Here is a 15,519-nt window from a genome sequence, read left to right as displayed (position 1 = left end):
CTCCATTTTAATAGGGTTATTTGGTTCCTTGGGGTCTAACTTCTTGAATTCTTTGTATATATTGGATATTAGTTCTGCTGCATTGGATGTAGGGTTGGTGAAGATCTTTTCCCAATTTGTTGGTTGCCATTTTGTCCGTTTGACAGTGTCCTTTGCCTTACAGAAACTTTGTAATTTTATGAGGTCCCATTTGTCAATTCGTGATCTTAGAGCATAAGCTATTGGTGTTCTGTTCAGGAGCGTTTCCCCTGTGTCCATGTCCTCAAGGGTTTTCCCCAGTTTCCTTTCTATTAGAATCAGTGTGTCTGGTTTTTCGTGGAGGTCCTTGATCCACTTGGAATTGAGCTTAGTACAAGGAGATAAGGATGGATGAATTCACATTCTTCTGCATGCTGACTTCCAGTTGAACAAGCACCATTTGTTGAAAAGGCTATCTTTTTACCACTGGATGTTTTCCACTCCTTTGTCGAAGATCAAGTGACCATAGGTGTGTGGATTCATTTCTGGGTCTTCAATTCTATGCCATTGGTCCACTTGCCTGTTGCTGTGCCAATACCATGCAGTTTTTAACACTATTACTCTGTAGTATTGCTTGAGGTCTGTGATACTCATTCCTCCAGAAGTTCTTTTACTGTTGAGAATAGTTTCAGCTCTCCTGGATTTTTTGTTATTCCAGATAAATTTGGGAATTGCTCCTAAGTGAGGTAACCCAATCACAAAAGAATACACATGGAATGCAATCACTGATAAGTGGATTTTTTTATTGTTATTTTTTTTTATTCGATATAATTTATTTACATTTCAAATGATTTCCCCTTTTCTAGCCCCCCCCCACTCCCCAAAAGTCCCGTAAGCCCCCTTCTCTTCCCCTGTCCTCCCTCCCACCCCTTCCCAGTTCCCCGTTCTGGTTTTGCCAAATACTGTTTCACTGAGTCTTTCCAGAACCAGGGACCACTCCTGCTTTCTTCTTGTATCTCCTTTGATGTGTGGATTATGTTTTGGGTATTCCAGTTTTCTAGGTTAATAACCACTTATTAGTGAGTGCATACCATGATTCACCTTTTGAGTCTGGGTTACCTCACCTAGTATGATGTTCTCTAGCTCCATCCATTTGCCTAAGAATTTCATGAATTCACTGTTTCTAATGGCTGAATAGTACTCCATTGTGTAGATATACCACATTTTTTGAGTCCACTCTTCTGTTGAGGGATACCTGGGTTCTTTCCAGCATCTGGCAATTATAAATAGGGCTGCTATGAACATAGTAGAGCATGTATCCTTATTACATGGTGGGGAATCCTCTGGGTATATGCCCAGGAGTGGTATAGCAGGATCTTCTGGAAGTGAGGTGCCCAGTTTTCGGAGGAACCGCCAGACTGCTTTCCAGAGTGGTTGTACCAATTTGCAACCCCACCAGCAGTGGAGGAGTGTTCCTCTTTCTCCGCACCCTCTCCAATACCTGCTGTCTCCTGAATTTTTAATCTTAGCCATTCTGACTGGTGTAAGATGAAATCTTAGGGTTGTTTTGATTTGCATTTCCCTAATGACTAATGAAGTTGAGCATTTTTTAAGATGCTTCTCTGCCATCCGAAGTTCTTCAGGTGAGAATTCTTTGTTTAACTCTGTACCCCATTTTTTAATAGGGTTGTTCGGTTTTCTGGAGTCTAACTTCTTGAGTTCTTTATATATATTGGATATTAGCCCTCTATCTGATGTAGGATTGGTGAAGATCTTTTCCCAATTTGTTGGTTGCCGATCTGTCCTCTTGATGGTGTCCTTTGCCTTACAGAAACTCTGTAACCTTATGAGGTCCCATTTGTCAATTCTTGCTCTTAGAGCATACGCTGTTGGTGTTCTGTTCAGAAACTTTCTCCCTGTACCGATGTCCTCAAGGGTCTTCCCCAGTTTCTTTTCTATTAGCTTCAGAGTGTCTGGCTTTATGTGGAGGTCCTTGATCCATTTGGATTTGAGCTTAGTACAAGGAGACAAGGATGGATCAATTCGCATTCTTCTGCATGCTGACCTCCAGTTGAACCAGCACCATTTGTTGAAAAGGCTATCTTTTTTCCATTGGATGTTTTCAGCCTCTTTGTCGAGGATCAAGTGGCCATAGGTGTGTGGGTTCATTTCTGGATCTTCATTCCTGTTCCATTGATCCTCCTGCCTGTCACTGTACCAATACCATGCAGTTTTTATATCTCTTAACATCAATGGACTCAATGCCCCAATAAAAAGACACAGACTAACTGACTGGATACGTAAACAGGACCCTACATTTTGCTGCTTACAGGAAACACACCTCAGGGTCAAAGACAAACTCTACCTTAGAGTAAAAGGCTGGAAGACAATTTTACAAGCAAATGGTCTCAGGAAACAAGCTGGAGTAGCCATTTTAATATCAGATAAAATTGACTTTCAACCCAAAGTCATCAAAAGAGACTCTGAGGGACACTTCTTGCTGGTCAAAGGAAAAATACAATGAGAAGAACTCTCAATTCTGAACATCTATGCTCCAAATTCAAGGGCACCCTCTTTCATAAAAGAAACTTTATTAAAACTCAAAGCACACATTGCACCTAACACAATAATTGTGGGTGACTTCAACACTGCACTTTCCTCAATGGACCGATCAGGAAAACAGAAACTAAACAAGGACACAATGAAACTAATTGAAGCTTTGGACCAATTAGATTTAACTGATATTTATAGAACATTCTATCCTAAAACAAAAGAATATACCTTTTTTTCAGCACCTCAGGGCACCTTCTCCAAAATCGACCATATAATTGGTCACAAGAGAGACCTCAACAAATATAAGAAGATCGAACTAATCCCATGCCTCCTATCTGATCACTATGGAATAAAAGTGGTCTTCAATAGCAACAGAAACAATAGAAAACCCACATACACGTGGAAATTGAACAATAGTCTACTCAATGATACCTTGGTCAAGGAAGAAATAAAGAAAGAAATTAAAGACTTTTTAGAACACAATGAAAATGAAAACACAACATACCCAAATCTATGGGAGACAATGAAAGCAGTGCTAAGAGGAAAACTCATAGCCCTGAGTGCCTCCAAAAAGAAAATGGAGAGAGCATACATTACCAACTTAATGACACACCTGAAAGCCCTAGAACAAAAAGAAGCTATTTCACCCAGGAGGAGTAGAAGGCAGGAAATCATCAAACTCAGGGCCGAAATCAATCAAGTAGAAACAAAGAGAACCATACAAAAAATCAACAAAACCAGGAGCTGGTTCTTTGAGAAAATCAACAAGATAGAAAAACCCTTAGCCAGACTGACCAAAGGGCACAAAGAAAGTATCCAAATTAACAAACTTAGAAATGAAAAGGGAGACATAACAACGGAAACTGAGGAAATCCAAAAAATCATCAGATCCTACTACAAGAGCCTGTACTCAACACAACTGGAGAATCTGGAGGAAATGGACAATTTCCTTGACAGATACCAAATACCAAAATTAAATCAGGACCAACTAGACCATCTGAACAGTCCCATAAAGCCTAAAGAAATAGAAGGAGTCATAGAAAGTCTTCCAACCAAAAAAAGCACAGGACCAGATGGTTTCAGTGCAGAATTCTACCAGACCTTCAAAGAAGAGTTAACACCAATACTCTTCAAACTATTCCACAAAATAGAAACAGAAGGAACACTACCCAATTCCTTCTACGAAGCCACAATTACGCTGATACCAAAGCCACACAAAGATCCAACAAAGAAAGAGAACTTCAGACCAATTTCCCTTATGAACATCGATGCAAAAATACTCAATAAAATTCTTGCCAACCGAATCCAAGAACACATCAAAACGATCATCCACCATGATCAAGTAGGCTTTATCCCGGGAATGCAGGGTTGGTTCAATATACGGAAATCCATCAATACAATCCACTACATAAACAAACTCAAAGAACAAAACCACATGGTCATTTCATTGGATGCTGAAAAAGCATTTGACAAAATTCAGCATCCTTTCATGCTTAAAGTCTTGGAGAGAACAGGAATTAGAGGCCCGTACCTAAACATAGTAAAAGCAATATACAGCAAACCGGTAGGCAGCATCAAACTAAATGGAGAGAAACTTGAAGCAATCCCACTGAAATCAGGGACCAGACAAGGCTGCCCCCTTTCTCCTTATCTTTTCAATATTGTACTTGAGGTACTAGCTCAGGCAATTCGACAACATAAGGAGGTCAAAGGGATACAAATTGGAAAGGAGGAAGTCAAACTATCATTATTTGCAGACGACATGATAGTCTACCTAAGTGACCTAAAAAACTCCACTAGAGAGCTCCTACAGCTGATAAACAACTTCAGCAAAGTGGCAGGTTATAAAATCAACTCAAGCAAATCAGTGGCCTTCCTATACTCAAAGGATAAGCAGGCTGAGAAAGAAATTAGGGAAATGACCCCCTTCACAATAGCCACAAACAGTATAAAGTATCTTGGGGTGACTCTTACCAAACATGTGAAAGATCTGTATGACAAAAACTTCAAGACTCTGAAGAAGGAAATGGAAGAAGACCTCAAAAAATGGGAAAACCTCCCATGCTCATGGATCGGTAGAATCAATATAGTTAAAATGGCCATTTTGCCTAAAGCACTATACAGATTCAATGCAATACCCATCAAAATCCCAACTCAATTCTTCACAGAGTTAGAAAGAGCAATTATCAAATTCATCTGGAACAACAAAAAACCCAGGATAGCTAAAACTATTCTCAGCAACAAAAGAAAATCTGGGGGAATTAGTATACCTGACCTCAAGCAATACTACAGAGCAATAGTGATAAGTGGATTTTAATTAGTTCAGAAGCTCTGAATACCCCAGACATAAGTAGCATATCAAATTGCTCCCAGGAAGAAGTAAGGAGAGAGCCCTGATCCTGGAAAGGCCTGATCCAGCATTGTAGGGGAGTACCAGGATAGAGAAAAGGGGGGGAGGTGATTGGAAAATGGGTGGAGAGAAGGCTTATTAGACATATGGGGAGGGGAGAACCGGGAAAGGGGAAATCATTGGGAATGTAAACAAAGAATTTAGAAAATAATAATAAAAAAATAATGGTTTAACTTAGCTTTTGCCAAAAAAAAAGTGAAAGCACACTTTTGCCATCAAGCTAAAACTCCAATTCCCTGTCATAGCTTTTTGAATGATGAGATTAACAACTATGTATCACTTGCCTGATAGTATATTTTAAAAGAATGTCATTTTTTAAATATAAGTTCATATTAAAGATATAAACCACATGATATTACAATGTGATCATGTAAAATCTAACATAATATGCATTAAACATTGCTGAAATCTTTTGCCCTACATATCTGTCTATAAAAAATTCCACTTCGAGTTAGTTAAATAAATATTTGTTGAAATTGAAACTCCAACTCAAAAAGACTTTGTAGAATCAGTTACTACAATTTTTAATTTAGAATCACTTGAAAAAATACAGATCTGAGCACATAAGTGAATCAGATTAAATTTTTCACTGAAATGTACCTAGATATCATGTTATTATTAATTGAGGAAGATACTGGTGACAGATAACTCAAAATTTGAGTTTCACCCTCATTTTATATTTTGTAAAACTCCTACTATGGAAACAGGTATATGTCTAATACTTTACCTGCATTTGAGACATTTCTTTCCTTCTTTCTCCCATTGGGGGGCCTTCTTGTATATTATTATTATTATTATTATTATTATTATTATTATTTTGCTATTTGGCTGTCATGACCAGGAGGTGCTAGGTTTTTCTGTTGAGGAAATGGAGGAGGTGTAGATCACAGGAGTTTGAGGGAGGTGTTAACAGATTTTAAGAAGAACCTGAGGTTTTTTGAATCTCTTAAATCTACTACAGAATGTATTGATGGATGCTTCTATTTTCAATAAGAAAGGAGAGAGAGAGAGAGAAGGAAAGAAAGATAAAGAGATAGAGAAATAAAGATTGATTGATAGAAACACAAATGGACAAATAGAAAGAAAATAATGTTTTTACATATTTCTTGTATGGATGCAACTGTATCAAGAAGAACATAATATTTATGAGAATTAGCTTGTGTTACCAAACAAAACTTAATTTAAAAAGTGAACTTAGCCCATGTAGTCTATTACTGAAGGGAATGTACCTTTGTCATGCCTCAGATTTTTTGGGAAATATTTGAATCTGAAAATTTTCTGTGGTACTTCAAATTAACTGTCTCGTGAATGTATGAGGAAATGATATAAGAAACAGCCTCAGTAATTTTTTGACAGTGCTATTTCAGTCTATAGATTACCTCATATCTTATTTGGCCATCTTGGCAAATGCTTTCAAGTACAAAATTAAAAATGATAATTTAAAGTTATTTCATTTGTGTATTTAAAGGTGTGTGACATTCACATGCATATATGTGTTGTAATTTCATAGGTACATGTATGTGGATTTAGGAGTAGGTTAGAGAACTAACCTGGGTACTGTCACTCAGCCCTTAATCACTTTATGCCTTTTAGATTTTTTAAAGACAGTTTTGGTGAAGGCTGTGTGACCTGAATTCTCCAGGAATCCACCCATTTCTACTTTCTTATATCTGGAACCACAAGCACACACCAAAATTGTTGACTTTTAAAACATATTGATGTTTAGAATTCAATCTCAGGTCCTCTGAAAAGTGTTTTGCCCACTGAACTATATTCCAAGCTGAATAATAAAAATGGTTCAAATTACTTGATAACAGTGACACAAATTTTTTCTTTATTTTTCTGGTTGGTGTGCTTAATTGCACTTATTAGATCCCCTGTGACAGGCAGAAAGCCTCCAGGAGTTCTTTCACAATAGGTAAAAAATCATTGTGTCTCACAGACCTCACTTAGCCTATCTTGCTGTAAATGAAAGTATTATGTTATAGTAATTAACCTCTACATGTGAATATAATTGTTTGATTCTCTGTCTTATTCTAGTGGACTCTATTCTCATGAGACTTATAGCATGTCATTATACAATATAAACATACACCAAAAATAGCTAAATGAGGAAAGCAAACAGAAAATCTATGAAAACAGAAGAGAATGCAATCTTCCAGCGACAGTGACTCACTATAAAATAGATCTAAATAATTGAGCTTTTAAATAGAGATCTCCTTAGAGAGCAATAGTATTTAGCTCCCTGAGAACATAGAAGTAGTTTGACTGTGATAATTATTTCTTACAATGTTGGTTTCACACACTTGAAAATTGGTACAGTATCTTACTTTCTTTTAGAACAAGGAAATTTATTAAATTGGATGAGGTGGCCTGTGTTCTCATGGGATTTGCTAGGTATAGTTCCTAAGGGCAAGATAGTAACCACTTTGCAAAGCGTATATTTTTCCAGATTTCATAAACAGAGTGGAAAAAAAGAAACTCAGAAACTCAAATGATTTTACTCTCATCTTTAATCTACCCACCCTTGCTTGATTTTGTAACTTCTCTCTCTCTCTCTCTCTCTCTCTCTCTCTCTCTCTCTCTCTCTCTCTCTCTCTCTCTCTCTCAGTGTGTGAGTGTGTGTCTGTTTGACTCCTCATATTACCTTGACTTTATTAACACTTAGGAAATGGAGCAGTATTTGAAAGAATAAGAATGACGCTACTAAAATGAATGCAAATTTCAGAGAAAAGTTGGTGTGCTCTATGCACATCAGGAAATCTTATTTATGTAGAAAAATAAAGGAAACTGCATCTATGACACAAACACTTATGAATTTTTATTAAATGTACTTAATGCAAAGGAATAGCCCGCTCTTCTGATAGAACCAATTAACCAATTTTTGCCCTTCTCAGAGGTTTCCTGACACATGCTGGCATGTAAAAAGAATCATAGCAACAGCAATAAGATGTCATGAGGGAAAATTTGATGAGTATATATTGTGATAATAAGTCCATAAAATTTCATAGTTTAAGACAAACATGATCTGAAGAAAGGAAATGCAGAAGGGTGTTCTGGCATTAACCAATATATCTCAGCTACTCTTTGTAACATATATGCCTTAAATCAGTTAACATTTCTTTTTGAAGCCAATTAATACCTGAAAATTATCTAGGAATCATTTTGAAATTTTCTATAACTACAAAAGCCCAGGTGTTTCTATTGTTAAAGTATGTTATAAACAAAGATGTATGCACAAAGCAAACAGCAAGTTCACAATGTCTTGAGAAGATATCCTATAGATCAGACTTCTCACCCAGTTTGATAAGTAAATTCACCAGAATTCATGGTTAAGGGTTTATGTTGTTTGTATTATTACTGATTTTTCCACTGATGAAATGTTTTTGTCACAAAGCTGAAAACATAACCAAATAACAAAAAACATGTCATATCATGCTTGAGAGAAAAAGACTGAATTTTCGACTGCATTCTTAAACTGAGATGCCAAACATCAACAGACTTTATAAAAACTTTTCTGGATCATAGTTTGAACAATTTCACCTTATTTTCATGTTGCATACAGAGCAATATTCTGAAGCATTATCAAGAATTCAGAAGTATAATCCTTTCCAACCCTTTTAAAGAATACTTTACTGAATGATGATATCATACAAATATTAAAGCCGGGTGGTGGGTGCACAATCCTTTAATCCCAGCACTTGGGAAGCAGAGGCAGGTGGTTTTCTAAGTTCAAGGACAGCCTGATCTACAGAGTGAGTTCCAGGACAGCCAGGGCTACACAGAGAAAGCCTGTCTCGAAAAAACAAACAAAAAATATTAAACAAACCACCAAGTGGTTTTCAAGTTCCAAAGAGCATCTGATAAATATTCAAACACTTCTAATACAGAAAAGATGAGAAATCAGTCATTAATTTTATCCTAAAATTAGTTAGTAATACAGTGATACCTTGGTAACATAATGATAATAAATCAAGCTGACAGTGACTTGAAATTTTCTACTTGCCATATAGCTTTTCTTTCTTTTTCATTTAATATATTTTATTACTTTGAAATTTCAAAAATTATATGTACAATGTAGTTTAATCATGTCTACCCACCCAAAAATATGGAACGCTTCACGAATTTGCTTGTCATCCTTGCGCAGGGGCCATGATAATCTTCTCTGTATCGTTCCAATTTTAGTATATGTGCTGCCGAAGCAAGCATGCCATATAGCTTTTCAAGGTACTATAGAAACTATTGTATAGAAATTGTCTAACTTTATTCCTTCTTAGCTGTAGATCTATTATGATAGACTACTAATATATGAGGTAAACATTGTGCAGTAGTAGCCCATGGAAAATTTATCCTATTCATAAAGAAACCACAACTTTCACTGTGCCATTATTTTGAATTTATCTCATTTTCTCCTTTATCTCCTTTGAATAATCTCCACTTCTAGTTTTTGTGCTAATGGAAAACTTATCATACTTATTAAATATAGTAAACATGTTAAATTACTGACACTGGCTGTGCTTTCATTTATAGTACTCTAGTCATCATTCTTGTTGTGTTGCTGATACAAATATTTTTTATCATTTCATAATTAGTATTGACTACAATACCTGAACATATAATTTCACTGGAATTCAATTGTAAATATAAAGGAAAGTGCCTAAGTTATGTGAAGATAGTGTTCTAAAACATGATACATTGCTATGTGCCAGCCTGGCAAAAAATGTGCCTTTAGATATTACTATTATCAGGCATCCAATACCAGATGACTGGATTAGGCATTCTGACAATTCAATGTGATTATATATTAGGGTGTTTGAAACTATTGCTACCATTAAACTACAAGTATTTGCCCTTGTCAAAAATATCTATCAACCAACAGCAGTTCAATTATGCCTTAAGTTGGATAAGAACAGGGACACTACAATAAGAAAACTTGTATAGTTAGAAATTTACAAATGTAGTATTTAACATCTGGAACAGCAGAGGATGACTAAATATCTCATATATACAGTTTTATTAGCAAATAAGATATATATATATATATATGCCATGATGAATTTATTGTTAAATAACTAGTATAATTGAGGGAATGGAGCAATAGTGTGATTTTCCAACATTTTAATGGCAAATACTCATGCAAAATTAGCTAAATTCTAGAGATGCCTACTTCCTTAAACAGAGAGAGACAGAAAGATAGACACACACACACACACACACACGCAGAGAGAGAGAGAGAGAGAGAGAGAGAGAGAGAGAGAGAGAGAGAGAGAGAGATTATTTTGTAAGTTCTTCTGGGGAACCATGAATAATTCAGATTTTGGTAACATAGTTGGCTTTTTCACATCTAGGATTAGACTTAACAATTTGTCAAAACTTGTCAAAAGCCTCTCTATTACTAAATAATTACTAAATAATTTCCTAGAAATGCAGAGTTTCTAGGAGAAATCCCAATTTTGAACTACTTTACAACCTTAAAGAGACAAATTCATTAGACTATCATATTTCACCAATTGTGGGGGACAAAAAGAGATTTAGTGATTCTTTTATACATTTGGTAGTTTGTGGAAAAAATAAGAAAATTATGGATGTTGTTTGTTTGTTCTTATCATGTTGCATAAGTAGACAAAGCAAAATAATAAGCTCCATGATAAAATTTACCAAACTCTACCTTCTCAGAATATAGCAAGGTATAACAACGCAATGATAAAATTGATGAAGTTTACATGCATATTAATTGTCTAAAGTTCTCTAAAGCCACTCTGGAAAATAATCTTATTTTCAGCTGCTACAGAGCCTAAGTTGTAGAAAGTCAAACAGAAGCTATTATTTTAATGTTGGATGAATTACAGCAAAAATTCATGTCCTACACTCAAAGTGTGTTGGTCATTAAAGTAAGGGTATTGACTGGTGAAAATGGGATGTGAATGTGGGTGAGGAAGATACTTAAGCTAAAAACACTGAAACTTCTAGATCTCAAGGGATTCTTACCCAAGAAATAAATCTCCTTAGTTAAAGTTGACATTCATCCCAGTCACAAAAGAAAGCACATGGTATGCACTCACTAATAAGCGGATGCTAGTTCAAAAGCTCAAAATAAACAAGCAGCAATTCACCAGGCACAGCAAGCTCCAGAAGAATAACTTAAGTGACTTAAGTGAGGGAGCTATGCTTCCTCTGAGAAAGGGAACAAAATGCTCACAGGAGCAGCAAGGGAGGCAATGTGTGGAGCAGAGTCTGAAGTAAAGACCACCCAGTGAGTGCCCTATCTGGGGATTCTTCCTATAAATAGTCAGCAAAACCTGACACTACGATGAGAAGCATGTACCAAAAGGAGCATGCCATGGCTGTCTCCAGAGGGGCCCTGCCAGTGTCTTACAAATTCAGGAGCAGTAACTAGCAACCAAGCTTGGACTGAGCTTGGGCTCCTCAACGGAGGATCTGAAGGGTTGTCCGGAGGAGCTGAAGGGGTATATAGCCTCATGGGAAAAACAGTGACTTCAGACACCCAGGAACTGAATCGTCAACCAAGAGGTATACATGGTTCCAGCCAAAAATATGGCAGAGGTATGCCTTTTTGGGCATCAGTGGAAGGAATAGCCTTTGGTCAGGTAAAGGCTCAATAGAGACCACAACAAAGGGAAACAGATGGGGGGAGGAAGTTGGGAGGGAGGTGAGATGGTGTTGGGTAGAGGGGCATATACATGGAGGCAGGGGAGGGAGGAGGGGTAGGGAATCATTGGGGAGGTGGGCTTTGGGAAGGGGGAAATTGGGAAAGGTTTTACCATTGTCAATGTACATGAAGAAGATACTCAATTAAAAAAAAAAAGAGAGCCATAAAAAAATTAATTCTCCTCAGCCTCAGCTGAAGGTAAGCCTAACTATAAGTCTATATATCCTTGCCTTTTCCATTTTAAATGAGGAAATTAATGCTTCATACTATCCGTTTCATGTTTTAGGCTAGTAGTTACTTTTACTGATGAAAATTACAGACAATATTAGTGTTTTAGGCTCACCGCTAGTAGCCTTTAGACTTATAGCTAGAATCAAGGCTAAGCAGGCTCTTAGAAGAAAGGTAGAAAGTGGTTTCCATGAGGAGTTGCACTAAACTAAATTACGCTTAATGAGTTAGTTAATTCATTCAAGATACAGTCTGGAAATATGTTTGTGATTAGATTTTAATGCTGTGGTATAATGTAGAAAGAACATGATAATGGATCAGGCTGAGTTTACTGACATGAGCCAACTGAGTAGAGATTCTAATTTTAAATGGAATCTTAAATATTTAAAAATAATGCCAACATGTTTGAATAGTTGTCTGAGGCATTTGCCAAATATAGCCTACTGAAAAGGAATTTAGACATGCCTGATATCCCTTGACTTACTGTGAATGGAGGGGTTTTATGGTTTATGTAAATTGCAATATTAGAGTAAATATGCTGTTTACAATTTATACTCCACAGTGGGAAGAGCCAGAAGACATAGTCTTCACTAATTCATATAGGATTCAAAATGGTCTGGGGAAAAACCTTTTATTTTAAGAGGCTTGTTGCCATTTTTTTCCTTATAGCAAACCTTAAGGTTAGACATGCTGCCTCTCATTTGGAAGAGTTAAGGGCAATGGGGTTATCTGGGCCCTAAAATAGGAATGTCCATTTTATAGCACTGAATCAACAAATACAAGGTGATCATATTAATCACTTCACAGCCAAAGCAACATTTATAATGAATTAACCATAATATTCAGCACAAACAATGTTTTATTGTGGCATGATTTTTTATGGAGCTTTGGTATTGGATAATCAATCATGATGTTTCTAGGCATGAAATGAATAAGAAGTCTACAACTTTCATTATATATATAAGTTTTCTTAAACAAATAAATGAAGGACTACATTGGATGGTGCCAATAGAGAAGCTTGTCTAATAAACCAGTTTCAAGATGTTCACTAGTTTAAAGTCCTAGAAAATCTTGAACCTAGCAAGACAGGTTTTCCTGAGCCAGGAACATTTAAAAACACTAAAGACTTTGAAACTGATAAAGGGAGACCTCAAGAAGCATTGTGGACTTCCAGTTAAGATAGGGGCTTTACAAAGCATATGTTTAATATTCTTTTGGCTAAAATTATACTAACAGAAGAGACAATCGCAGAATGATTATTTACCTAGTCCCATGAGGTACAATTGGCACACATGTACATGAAAAATTTTCAGAATTTTTATACTTTTTTTTTCTGTTTTTAACTGTAGAATGAGGGGTACTATGGTTGGAAAGGCAAACCGGAATCAGTCAGTGTTATCTTTGCTAGTGAAAATAGTGAATCACTTACAGTATAGTATCCCATGAAGAATTTTAGAAATTAGCACCACTATCAATGAGTTGAAAGATTCAAGTTTGGTGTATCCCACTGAATTTCCCATTATCTCTCATATTTAGCAGTCTAAAAGTCATTTCTTGTACTAAATATGTTGTCTTAACTTAAGTAGATTTATGTCTCCTGGTAGATAGAATGCAGCTATTGATCTAACAAATGTCTTTTTCTCTCTACCTAGCCAAAATGAACACAAGAAATATTTTTTAAGTTGGCAAGTCCAATATTATATGTATACAATTTACTTTAAGGCTATATTAACTCTCCAGACCTGTATAATAATGTAGATAGAAGGGATCTTAATTATTTGACTCTCCCACAAAATATCACAGTACTGTAGTATATTGATGAAATTTTACTTATTACCAAGTAAACAGATTATAGTAACCATTTTGGACTCATGAGTATATCATGAGGGAATGAAAAATAAATCTAACCAAAATTCAAGGGCCTTCTATCTCAGTGGAATTCTTAGGAGATCAGTGGTGTGGGCCATATAGGCAATAGGCATTTTAAGGAGAACAGTAATATAGTGCACCTGGCTGCGCCATTGCACAAATGTAATATAATATTTAGTTGGATTATTTGTCTTCTGGATACATTATATTTCTTACCCCTGTGTGTTAATCCTGCATATATACAAAGAAACTCAGAAAACTGTTATGGTGAAGTAAGGCCTGGAACAGGAGAGGGGTTGTCATCACATCCATACTGTGTGTAGGCTGCTCTACCCCTTGGAATATATGTTCAAACAGTCACCAAGGATACTTGAGGTGTTAGTGGTAGCTATGATTATTGTTTGGAGCCATTGGCAAGCTTCTATAGGTGAATAGCAGAAGATATATTTGATATTTTGAAGTATATATCCATCATTGTCTATAGATACCTATTCTTACTTTGCGAAGTTTTATTGGTCTAGTATTGTGTTACAGAGGAAAGAAAATTTTCACAATAGTCCATCAAGTTAAAATGTCACCTGGGATGCTCATCATGATCTGGGTATTTTCTGATCAACTAAATAGAAAAATGAATGTAGACACGAAAACTCCATTATCAAATGGAATATACATGATAGGACTGAGTGCACAAGCAAGGAACATGATGTGCCTAATTTCCTATCATTTCCATTCCTGTTATAATGCTATCTATTACCAAGCATGTACCTACTGTCTTATGAGGTCTCTTGACTGAAGATGGTTAAGTGTTATACTTGATTTAATGATGATTTTAAGTGATATGCAGACATCATCAAGAATTGGACAGCAACATCCTTATAATGTAATGAACGCAAATGGTATGCCCTCATTGATTAGTGGATATTAGCCCAGAAGCTGAGAATACCCAAGATTCAATTCACAGACTAAATGAAGCTCAAGAAGAAAGAAGACCAAACTATGGATACTTTGGTCCTTCTTCGAATGTGGAACAAAATACCCATGGAAAGAGATGCAGAGAAAAGTGTAGAGCAGAGATTGATATTAAGACCACCCAGAGACTTCCCCAACTGGGGATTCATCCCATATACAGTCACTAAACCTAGACACTATTTTGGATGCCAACACTTACTTCTTGATAGGGACTTGATATAACTGTCTCCAGAGATTCTCTTCCAGTTCCTGACAAATACAGATGTTGATGTTCTCAGTCAACCATTGGACTGAGCACAAAGTCCCCAACGGAGGAGCTCAAGAAAGGACTGAAGGAGCTGAAGGACCTTGCATTCCAATAGGAGGAACAACAATATGAACCAAACAGAGTTCCCAGGGACTAAACCACCAACCAAGGGGTCTACATGTAAGAACCCATTGCTCTAGATGCATATGTAGCAAAGGATGGTCTTGTTGTACACCAAAGGGAGGAGTGGCCTTTGGTCCTGAGAAAGCTTGATGCCCCAGTATAGGGGCATGCCAGGACAGGGAAGCGGGATTGGGTAGGTTGGTGATCAGGAGGAGAATGGATGGGATAGGGTGTTTTAGGAGGGAAAACCAGGAAAGGGGATAGAATTTGAAATGTAAATAAAGAAAATATCTAATAAAAACCAGCAACAAAAGAACACCTCCACAGTGGGCAAAACGTTGAGCCATACTTGTTGTTGTTGATTGTTTGAAGGAGAAATGACACGATATATCACTGTGCACTCTAGCCAATCACTTAACTGGATGAAGGGGGATTTGGAAAGATCAATTATTGGAAAACTGATGAGAAAGTAATTTGGAAAAGTAGGAGGTT

At 36.5% G+C, this 15,519-nt stretch overlaps 1 non-coding gene across 1 annotated transcript; it reads right to left on the bottom strand.

Annotated features, from left to right (window-relative positions):
• Positions 1-9,023: 9,023 nt before the first annotated feature.
• LOC127690458 (U6 spliceosomal RNA) lies at positions 9,024-9,130 on the bottom strand. The gene has a single exon (XR_007979146.1). It is a non-coding gene; the product is annotated as a U6 spliceosomal RNA (small nuclear RNA).
• Positions 9,131-15,519: the final 6,389 nt, after the last annotated feature.

The sequence above is a fragment of the Apodemus sylvaticus genome, chromosome 7, assembly GCF_947179515.1.
Source record: "Apodemus sylvaticus chromosome 7, mApoSyl1.1, whole genome shotgun sequence".
In the NCBI taxonomy this organism is placed as follows: domain Eukaryota; kingdom Metazoa; phylum Chordata; class Mammalia; order Rodentia; family Muridae; genus Apodemus; species Apodemus sylvaticus.
This window is presented reverse-complemented; position numbering and strand designations above follow the sequence as displayed.